Below are 12,438 nucleotides of genomic sequence, written 5' to 3' on the forward strand. Positions count from 1 at the left end.
AAGGTATTTTACAAAGTCCAAGTTTGAATTTTTAGTGTATATAGTTAAGAATTATGGAAAGTTAGGTAGCATATGATGTCAGTGAGAGACCGAGGTATAAGTTGAAAAAAAACTCATTTGTTTCTCTTATGGATGATCCATTAGGAGCATTCTTGTAAATCCCATTGAATATGCTTCATCTAGAAGATATTTGAAGTTATATTCATTATAAGTTTGAAAGCATTGGAGATGAGGAAATACACAAGGATTTAGGAGTCATGTGTAATAATTATGTAATCTTGAAATTTGAGTACACACACATACACCTAAATTAGCTGAATTTATTCAAGTATATGTTCAACACATAGTTTGACAATCATGAGTAGACTAGGATTATCCTAAGTAGAGTTCATGATTAGATGTTTTGGATAGGTGATGTACCAATTGCAATTGAAAATGACTAATTTCACAAGGTCATAGGTTTGAGTAATGAGGGGCATAGTCCAGTGAATGAAAAAACTCTAAGAAAGATAGTTGACATAGATCTCTATACTAGGTTTTATGGAAGCAACATGAAGGTGGACATGATTCAAGACAAAGGAGTCAAGGTGTTAAGTAAAATTTTAGGATACTAGTTTAACCATAGTTCTAGAGTGAACTCAATGCTAGTAGGATTTATGCATGCAACATATGCTATGAGTGTAGAGAGAAGGATGGTAAAATTATGTGAGATAATTAGAACTCAGTTGTCATACAACATTAAAAAGATGAAGAAGACTAAGAATGTAGTATTTATATTTGAATCTTTTCTAACTCATCTATTCTTCTATGCAACCAAGTAGTTCCTAGGCATGAAAAGTTGGGAAAGTAATGAATGTGTTATGAAGTTGGTAACACAATGTTATAGGGCTAGATTAGATAATGTTAGAGATAGTGACATGGATAGAATGATGAAGAAATTTCAGACTAAAATGAGACAGAGATATAAAATCCCTCCCTCCAAGGTAGAAAAGTATAAAGATGAGATATGTTTCATGGTAGAAACTGATAACACCTATATGGAAGTAGTAGAGCGCAGGGTGAAAACTCAATGATCCCATTGGATATGCACAAATAATACTCTAGTTAGAAAATGATACTAAATGCCCTAGATGGGGGACATTTGAAGAAAAAGTAAGGGAATTACATTATGATATTCAAACCAAGGAAATATAAAAGAATGTGGAGAAGAAGATAGATTCCATTCTCAAAGAATCAATTATGACTCGAGAAGAGTTTAATGAGATCAAAGGTATCATGATAGAAATGAAATGTAGTATACATACTAAGATGATAGTAGCAACAACAATTATTATTCTAACACCATCTAAAGGAGTAATAGTTACAAAACCTAGTGTGCAGGTACCCACTATACTCTATGCAATAGGTGCACAAGTGAAACCAATCAAAGTTAAACAATCTAAGAGTAAGCCAAAGGTTGAATCATTCACTGTGTAAAGAAGTCTAAGAGATTGGTAAAAGTAAAGTAGGAATCTACACTATCCTCTAAGAAAAGGGTCAATCAAACCACCAATAGACAAGGAGAGAGGAGAAAGGCACTTCAATTCAGTGATTTAGAGGAATTTGAAGAAGAAACCATAGACAAGCTAGTTGAGAAAGAAATTGAAGAAGGAAGAACACCTATAGGAAAGAAAGAATGGAAACCTAAGGTAGAGAATCTAAACATGTAGATTATAGAGAAAGAAAACTTTGTATAGTTAAAAAAATATTATAGTTTGTATAACAATATGTATAGGAGACAACTAGAAAATGCCATAGTGAGGAATATGATTTTGAGAAATAAAAGATTTGATAGCACACAAGGAAAGATCCCAAAAGACTATACAATAGATTATTAAATAGGAAAAGAAGAGTAGTGGAAGAAGACTCTAAATTGACATAAAGGATGATTAATAAATTGTCTAAGGTTAGCACGAAGGCTGGATTAGATAGAATTTTTAAGAGAATTGAACCCTTGCTAAGGAAAAAAAGAAGAGATATTATTTTGATGAGAGACAATTATGAAGAAGTTACAAAATAAATTGAGGAAGCCATAGTTAAATACATGACTTCCATGCCAAAAGAGAGTGTACAACCACAATCAACAAGCCTAGTGTATGTAGAAGTCAATATGACATTTGACGGAAAACAAGATGTTGAGGAGACACATCAATCACACTCACTTCCTCACATAATTATGGGTACTAAATCTATGCAAGTGGATAGTACACACATAACACTCATTGTTGGCAATATTACCAGTTCTAGTGAAGAGGATGACGAAGAAGAAAGAAAAAGGAATAAAGAAAAACTAGTACAAAAAAACAATAAATAACTAGATTAACTAAAAAAATTATAGATATATGATCAATTTTGATCATGTGACCGTTGGTATTTAGTTGCAAGTACGCTCAGTCCTTTACTAGGATTTTTCATGTGACCAAATTGTTTAGTCCTCTATTGGGATTTTTTTTTTATCAGTAGAAGTATGCTCTTGATATGCTTCGACACTTTGACATGCTTGATTGCAAGCTTACTCCAACACTTTTTCAATCATGTGTCACCTTGTCTACCTCCTACTCTTCTCATTTTGTGGATGCTACTTTGTATTGGTAGTTGGTTGATAGCTTGTTGTACCTTACACATACTCATCTTGATCTCTCCTTTGTAGTTGGACTTGTCTCTCAATTTTCTCAAGACTCTCATGAGAGTCACTAGCAAGTTGCCAGGTGTATTTTGAGATACATTTAGGGAACACTCATGTATTCCATTCATTACACCAGAAGGACTCCTCACATTGTTAGCTACATTAACTCAGATTGGGCCAATGATGTTGATGATCAGAAGTCTACTTTTGGCTTTGTATTTTTTCTTGGCCCTAGTCCTATCACATGGTTATGCAAGAAGCAGCATGATCGTGCACTTTCATCTACAGAGATTGAGTATCTAGCCCAAGTACTTGCTACTTAGGAGGCTTTATGGGTTTGATAGTTGATGACTAAGTTTGGTTTTCCTCTAGATCATCCCATTATTTTGTGGTGCAATAATCAGAATGCCATTCACATTTCTCGCAGACTGGTGGAGCATCAGTGTACTAAGCACATTGATCTACATATGCACTTCATCTATTAGTTAATCCAGAATGGTGTTATTGCATTGGAGTACATTCCCATTGGTGCATAGGTTGTTGACATATTAACTAAACCTTTTACATTTCCACACTATCTTTAGTTACGTTCTATGCTTGGGGTAACATAAGTTGTCCTTAGGGGGTCTTGTTGAGGCCTTCCTTCATGTTTTCTTAGTATGTTTTTACTTACCTCTTTTTGGGGGAGGGTTTTTCCCATGTGGTTTTCTCTCTTTCCTCTTTTTCAAAGGTTGCATTTCTTTGCATTTGTACATGGCTAACTAACATGGCCTTATTGTTGAGACCCATTCTCCATTTCATCTTAGCTTTTGTAAGCTTAAGTGCATTTCCCTAAGTTGCACTTAAGGGGGGTGTTAGAGTAAATAATAATCATATAAACTTTACTTAAGTTTACTTAGGTTAAAGAATTTATTTATTAGTTGTAGTCTAGGAGTTTTTGACAACATGGGAGTCTATTCCTATCTAAGTCATACTTATCTTCTCACCTTGATCGAGGATATCCCACCTTTTGTGGAAATATTCTTAGTTGTGAACCTTATCTCCTAGAGCTTTCTAGCTTGTTCTAAAATCTTCCTAAAGGCCTTTATATTCAGGCTCTCTTATTGTAATTTCATATCATATCATATTGTACAACAATTCTTTTTTCATTTTTGCAATATTTTCTCTCTCAGTCTGTTTAGTTTCTCCAAGCTCCACCCTTCCTTCTTTGGTTTCTCTTCAATAGGTTATTTGCATGTAGGTGATCTTTTTGCATTGTGAAGTTGGATTTTATCAACTTCCACATGGTATCAGAGCCTCCCTGCTACTTCCTAGTTCGAAGGATTTTTGAAGCTACGATTCAGAGATAGAAACCCTAGTTTATTTGTTATTTTTTTTTGTCAATCAGGAGGAAGAGTGATTTTTTAGGGAACCTTTGGCCTAAATGGATGTTTCCATTGAGTTTACAAGGTTGGTTATAGTCAAGATTCATATAAAACTTTTCATTTTCAGCTTCTAGAGTGTTTGGTAATATTTTTAGCCCTCCCAAGCCTGTTGTACGGACTATACAATTTTTTTTGTGAAAAGAAAAAGGGTCACTACAACAACACCACAATAGCACCACAATGCCACTATAGTGCCACTTTAGTGCCTCCATTGGCTGCACCATTGGAAATCTCTGTTGAGTTGTCACCTTAGCTAGCAGCACTGCTGCTTGTGATCACCCATCCAGTGTCACTCTATGGCATGCTTACATTAGCTTTTTGACTAGTGACATCACCATTCCATCAGTACACATCACTATTCTAGTACGACACATCAATTTTTCATCCACTTATGTCAACTTGATGTCATCAACTTGAGACCCCCTATTGACATCATTTTTTGGTAGGGTGATGTCATTTCCTAGTTGCTAACATCATCATTATGGTGGCCAGACTTTTTTTTTGGCGACATCCTCGTGATGGCCATATGTCCATCAAATTTTATTTTGTACCTATATATTTCTAGTGAGCTTGTCTTTTGGAGCAGTAGTTAGTTTTTTGGCCATAACTTGAGCATATGGAGGTATTTTTTGATCTGAAAGAAGTACTAGAAAGCTAGTTTAGAGATGGAGATAATGGTGCTAGTTTCATTTCATTAAAAGTTCATTTGTGCTCCCATTTTTGACATTGAAGTAGAGGCTTCTATTTCCTTCTTCTCTGTATCTAGAATCTAGGTTGTTTTCTTAATTTTTATACTTTCTATAGTTGTTTTCTTTAGTATTTGAGGGATATCATTATTAGTTGTGGGAGGGCATTTTCTTTTCTGTAATTAAATTTTGAATAAGATCCTTTTACTTTTGTCTTTTTCTCTCAATGTTGGATCCTTTTGTGACCTGGTTGACACCACACAACTATCACACCTAGAAAGAACAAATGACTAGACTTCTCATGTCACGACATCTATGGTCATGTCTATATGAGAACCAACCTATGCTATAGTGCCCTTTTGAGGTTCTTCAACACAGAAACAAAATGGATGAGGCCATGGGATTAATTGTATTAAACATTTTAGATAGTCTTTTATTTCACTTAGATGGTTTGACCACTCCACGGGCTTATTGGACCAAATTTCAGACTTTGTCTAGCATAGTGAATGAGTTCTAGGCACTTTAGCTTGATGTAGAGTTGACTTCATTATCACTAGCCAAATTTCCCACCATTGAAGACTTCTTAGTGAAGTTCAAATCTTTGTGTTCAGTTTTGTAGGGATGTGAGAAAAGCAAAACAAATGATGAGTGTATCTTTTTGATACTCTCAAAGTTGTGAGGACAGTATTAGACCTCTTCTTCCACTTTCTACTCCACTATGGATGCCTTGGATAACAAACATTAGATGCCTTCATTTGAGACATTTTGTGATTAGTTGACACAGAAATAGGTAAATATTAAACAAGTGGATGCCTCTAGCTCTTCTAACCAAGCATTGGTTTGCCCAATCTTCTAAAGGGAAACTAAAGAAGAAAGCCAAATTGAAGAAAGATACACCAAACCTTGATCCTGCACCTCTAGCTAACCCTCCAAAGGGTAAAGATTGTTTGAAGTATATTGAATCTACCTCCAATCCCAAGAAGAAATCAAGTGAGACCTACAATTTTTGTGGCAAGGATGGGCATCCTATTTATAGGTGTTGGAATAATTTGGAGGCTTTATAGGAAGCCATGAAGGAACATTAGATTTTTGCTCCTAAGTCATCACCCCCCTGCAGGGAAAGCTCATACTCTTTCTACTAGAGCTATGACTTTAGGGCCTACCTAGATTCTTGATTCTGACACCTCTCACCATATGACAAACATTCCAAAGTTTCTTACTTCACTTGCTCCTTATGCTACCTCATAGATTGCTATTGGGAACTCATCACAACTTTTAGCTATGGGTTCTAGTTCTATTGCACTAGCTCAGGGCTCTCTTTAGGATGCTCTTTGCATCCCTAAAATTTCAATGAGCCTATCGTCTATCTATTAGATTTGCCACTCTAGCTCTGGTAAGATAGTTGAGTTCTCACCACATGATGTGGTTATCTAGGACTTACATGATTCTGAGATGATTGTGGCTACTAAGAGTGTTGACTCTGTCTCTTGCCTCTATAGATTTGGTGGATTTGAATCTTCTGATGATACAGGTTCATGTCTATTTGCACATGTAGATTTAGTAAGAAGACTTTGGCATGAATTTTTTGGCCATCTAAATTAAAGATATCTTTAGTAGATGAGCACATAGGCACTTGTTCTTGGGCTTGCCTAGATTTCCTATATAGATGGTATTTGTCAGGGTTATGCAGTTAGCAAGAAGTATAGGGATTCTTTTCCACATGGACAAGCCACTCATGCTTTGGCACCTTTGGAGTTGATTCATAGTGACCTCATGTCATTTCCTACTCCTTTTTTGAGTGCTAGATATGTGCTTACATTCATTGATGACTTCTTTAGATGCACATGGGTGTACTTTTTAAAGTACAAGTTTGATGTCTTTGATTCACTTTGAGTCTTCAAGACATTTGTAGAGAAGTAGTTTGGTCTTTCTATTTGGTAGATGCACATGGACAATGGGGGGGGGGGAGTACATGAACTGAGCCTTTAGGGATTTTCATTATAAACATGGTCTTTAGCATCAATTTTTAGTTCCCTACACTCCTCAGCAGAATGGTGTGGCTGAGAGAAAGAACATAACACTTTGAGAGATGGCTAATTGTATGATTCAATGCAGGTCCATGGATTTTTGTTTTGGGTAGAACCAATCAATTTTGCTAATTGTATTCAAAATCAAATTCCTCGCAAGGTAGTTTGACATATGACTCCTAAGGAGGCTTGGTCTCATGTCAAGCTTGATGTATCTTCATTTCAAGTTTTTGGGAGTGTAGCATGGGCTTTTATACCTGATGCTTAGAGGAAAGCCATAGAATGGAAGAGCCAACCATTCATTTTTATTGACTACTATGAGTATTTTAAGGCTTATAGGTTATTTGATCCTAATGCTAGAGAGGTCTTTTTTCGATGAGATGTCCAGTTTGATGAGAGCCCTCCAGTAGTTCATACCTTGCCTCCAGCACCTACTTCACCTCCCACTACTCCCTCCTTTATTCCAATTTGTTTCATGGATGATGAGGATAATGATCTTGGTTATTTCCATTTATCTTTGCCATAGGATCCTCCCTTGATGCCTAAATGTTCTTGAGCTATATTTGAGGCTATAAGATCTCTAGCTGGTGACCCTTCCACTTGCTATCGCACCTGTTCTCATACTATGGTTTCTAATCTTCTCAATCATGCTATTTGTGATTATCCTTAGCAATTTGTAGAAGTGAAAGGACATTTTGAATGGAACAATGCAATGGAGGAGTAATATTCTTCTTTTATGAAGAATCATACATGGGATCTTTGTCCTCTTCCTAAGGGGAGAAAGCTAGTGCGATGCAAATAGATCTATTGTCCTAAGTATGCTGCTAATGGTTCGATTGATAAGCATAAGGCTTGTATTGTTGTGAAGGGTTTTTTGCAAGTTGAGGGGATTGACTACACCAAGACATTTTCCCTTGTCACCAAGATGAATTCTATCCACCTTGTCTTATCCCTCATAGCTTCATAGGGATGGCCTATTTTTTAGATGGATGTGAAGAGTGCCTTCCTGCATGATGATATCACCAAGGAGATTTACATTAGCCTCTAGGATTTGTGTAGGATTCCTCTTTCTTTTGCAAACTTTTATGCTCATTATATGGTCTCAAGTAGACCCCTTGATGATGGACTCTTTTTTGCTTTCTACAGGCTTCACCCACTACCATTCCAATCCTATAGTGTACATTCAACATCTTGGAGATGAGATCTTGATTCTTGTCCTCTATGTTGATGATCTTATCCTCATAGGTAGCTAATCATCTATGCTTTAGGATGCTAAGTGTACATTGATGGACCAATTTGAGATGACTAACCTTGGTTTGCTACACTACTTTCTTGGTCTCCAGATTGTTTAGTCCTCTATTGGGATTTTTGTTTATCAACAGAAGTATACTCTTGACATACTTTGATGCTTTGACATTCTTTATTGCAAGCCTTCTCCAACACCTTTTTAGTTGGGTGTCACCTTGTCTACCTCCTGATCTTCACCTTCCATGGATGCTACTTTATATCGATAGTTGGTTAGCAGCTTGTTGTACGTGACACATACTCATCCTGATCTCTCCTTTGTATTTGGCCTTGTCTCTTGGTTTTCTTAGGACCCTCATGAGAGTCACTGGCAAGTTACCATGTTTATTTTAAGATACATTTAGGGCACACTCATGTATGGCATTCATTACACCATGGGGAATCCTCATATTGTTGGGTACATTGACTCAGATTGGGTCGGTGATGTCAATGATCAGAAGTCTACTTCTGGCTTTGTGTTTTTTCTTGGCTTTAGTCCTATCACATGGTTATGCAAGAAGTAGCATGCTCATGCACTTTCATCTATAGAGGCTAAGTACTAGGTCGCAATACTTGCTAGTCAGGAGGCTTTATGGCTTTGGTAGTTGATGGTTGAGTTTTTTTTTCCTATAGATTTTCCCACTCTTTTGTGGTGCAATAATCAAAGTGCCATTCATATTTCTAGCAACCCGATGGAGCATCAGTGTACTGAGCACATTGAGCTGCATATGCACTTCATCCGTTAGCTGATCCAGGATGGTATTATTGCATTGGAGTACATTCCCTAAAACATACAGGTTCTAACATATTCACTAAACCTTTTGCATGACCATGCTATCTTCAGTTGTGGTCTATGCTTAGGGTTATGAAAGTTGTCCTTGGGGGGTCGTGTTGAGGCCTTCCTTCTATTCATGTTTTTTTAGTGTGTTTTTACTTACCTCTTTTTGAGGGATGGTTTTTCTCATGTGGTTTTCTCTCTTTCTCCATTTTTAGAGGTTTCATTTCTTTGCATTTGTACATGGGTACCTAACATGGCCTTGTTGCCAGGACCCATTTTGCATTTCATCTTAGCTTTTGTAAGTTTAAGTGCATTCCCCTAAGTTGCACTTAAGGGGGGATGCTAGAGTAAATTATTATTATTTATGCTTTGCTTAAATTTACTTAGGTTAATGAATTTATTTATTAGTTGTAGTCTAGGAGTTGTTGACAACATAGGATTTTGTTCCTATCTAAGTCATACTTATCTTCCCACCTTGATTAGGGATATCCAACCTTTTGTGGATGTATTCTTAGTTCTCAACCTTATCTCCTAGAGCTTTCTAGCTTGTTCTACAAGATTCCTAGAGGCCTTTATATTCAGACTCTCCTATTGTAATTTTATATCATATCATATTGTACAAAAATTCTTTTCTCATTATTGCAATATTTTTTCTCTCAGTCTATTTAGTTTCTCCAAGCTCCACCCTTCCTTCTTTGGTTTCTCTTTAGTAGGTTATTTGCATGTAGGTTATCTTGGCACACTATGAAGTTGGCTTTTATCAACTTCTACATGTTTGATCATATTAGGGCACAATGGAATTGAATCACCCTCCTCCTACTTGTAAAGTAGGTGCTCTTCCATTGAGCTAGTACTCTTTAAAGAATAGTAATGTTTTTAAATGCATAATATAAAGATCAAGAGAATGTTTTCATTGTCAAAACTATTACATGTGGCTTGTTTCCTTTATTATAATAAATATATTTTGTGTCTTGTCTAATAAAATTATAAAATTATGTGACATATTTCCAAGCAGTTTTATGGTAGCCACTTCCTCTGAGCTAACATTTTTTCAAAGAAAACATGGCTTGAATGTAGCCATTCATTCCTCAATAAGTCACCTCAAAAACATAAGTATTAGAGAGAATTTATGTAAAAAAGTACACAATACCAAAATTTAAATAAGAAGAAGGAAAATCTCTTAATAATATTTGGTAGCCTCTCTAGTGCTCCTTTGGTTTGAATTATTCTTAAACACCCTAGAGGTTTCCTTCTACTATTGTAGTTTGAAGTTTCACTAGAGTAACATCATATAATTTGATTAATATATTTGCATGCACATTTAATTAATCAAATAGTTTCTTAGTTAATTAAATAAATAAGTATTAACATCCCTTAGCAAACATTATCTAATTAAGTACTTAAATATTAAGAATAAGGAGGTAAAATTGAACGACGTTTTGGCTTATTGGCCAATTTGTGCTTGTTTGATTCTGAAGATATATTTTATAGTAATTAGATTTCTATTTCCTCTTTGAACACATTGAGTCCATAATAGTAAATCTATTAGTGTGACTTGAAATTTCATATTAAGATATTACACAAATGTTTCTACTCCCTAGTGTTATTTACCTAAAACATAGCACTGTAAACACAACCTTAGTATTCCAACAATGTAGATTCTTTCCACATTAACCTACCTCAATCGCTACCCCAATATCCACACTTATGAATCAACATCTTTGCTATGCCAATTTGGTAGTTTGATTCTCCCTCGCTTACATATATATTCACCCTTAGCACTTTAAGTTTTGATTCCTATATATATATTAATTTTTTATTAAGTTATACTTTTGAAAAATAAAAATAGGTCAAGTGAGTTTATTGTAAGCATATAATTTTCCTAACATATATCATTTAGGAATGTAGATACTCAGACAAGAACAATTATTAAACATAATTAATCTTACCATTTAATGAAGGAAAATATTTTCATGTAAAGCTCAAATGAGGCCATTAAATCTGGCAGTAACATTAGTGAAGTTAGCTATTACTTCACCTATTAACTATGTTCTCTTGTGGCCATCTAGGTTTTTTATTGCACACTACAACAATAACTAATCCTTAAAGCTCTATTTATATCAAATCAAATTTTATTATTTTTAAAATGTTTTTGGCTTAAAAATATGAAGTGCTTTATGGCTAAAGAAAAAATATTTGAACACAATTCTCCAATAGCTTTAGGAAGGATGAAAGGAAAATTATTCTAACACACACACATGCACATATTTATATGAACTTATTGAACACACTCACATCTATTAGAATTCTTGTATAGTATAACACCTCTTCATCATTTGGAGCTCCACTATATTATACATAATTTCCAAGCTCACTTGCATAACTTAAACCTCCAACCTAAAGATACAATTGAAAATAACTACATTTGCAACTTTGACAAACAACTTAAAAATAAAGGTTTAGCTCTGCCAAAGAAAAATAAATAAAAATTACAAGGCCTTACACTACCATCATATATCACAATAGCTCTTCCTACAATAACCATTGTCTCAATACACCCTTTTTGATTTAGAATAGTGAACTCCAAGGAGTCACTTGGAAAAATTGTAAGTAGTTCACTTTGTATATATTTGAAGAAAATTACTTTTTAAGAAAGGACAAATGGCAACATGTTAAATCCTATCTATTAGCTAGTAAATGGATAGTTGTAAATATGTCTCATAACTAATGACAAAGCATGAACCTATTCTTCTATCCAAGAAACTTAAGATGCCAAGAGATAGAAATATTAAGTCACAAACATCTTCACAAGATATAATCAAATGAATACAATCAAATATATTTATAACTCAACCATATGCTAATTAGTTAAGTGAAAATGCCTCAACCATTCTAAGAAAATGTGAAACAATGTAAAAACAAAATAGATTATTAAAATAATAACTAATTATCTAAGTTGATGATGCTAGTGTTGATCCTTGCACTATGATTTCTTTTCTAACTCAAATGCTTATAATCAATTATAAGAAAAATATAATAAATAAAATAAACTTAGAAATATATGCTAAGAAAATTTGTAACCATAAAATTTTGTGAAATCTAGCTAAGGTCTTCTTATGTATAATTATTTCATAACTATCTCTAGGATGAGTCTCGAACTAAGAATCGATCTTATGATGTTTCCAAATAACAAGTTTAGTTTTCCTTTTATAGCTTGAGCTTGCACTAGCTCTAAAATTCTAGGTCTATCTTTATGAAGGTTGGAGATTTCTTTCCAACCCGTATCTTAGAGCAATTTATTCTGAATATTCTCTTTGTTAATAACATTTTCACTAGTAATAAAATTAAATGTTTTTCCTATCATATATGTCATTGCTCCCTATAGTAGATAATGCACTTAGAAAGAATCTTGAGATTTTTCTCTAAGCTCAATATCAAAGAGATGACCCATATATACTTCTTCTCTCAACAACTCTATCCCTATAAATAGTTTGAGTTTCTAAAAATCTTCATTTTTTTCCATATGATACATATGAACCAAGAGATGATGCATTCTTTTTTAATGAATTTGCAA

Source organism: Cupressus sempervirens, chromosome 2 (genome assembly GCF_028749045.1).
Source record: "Cupressus sempervirens isolate cs-2001-9-10 chromosome 2, ASM2874904v1, whole genome shotgun sequence".
Taxonomy (NCBI): Eukaryota; Viridiplantae; Streptophyta; class Pinopsida; order Cupressales; family Cupressaceae; genus Cupressus; species Cupressus sempervirens.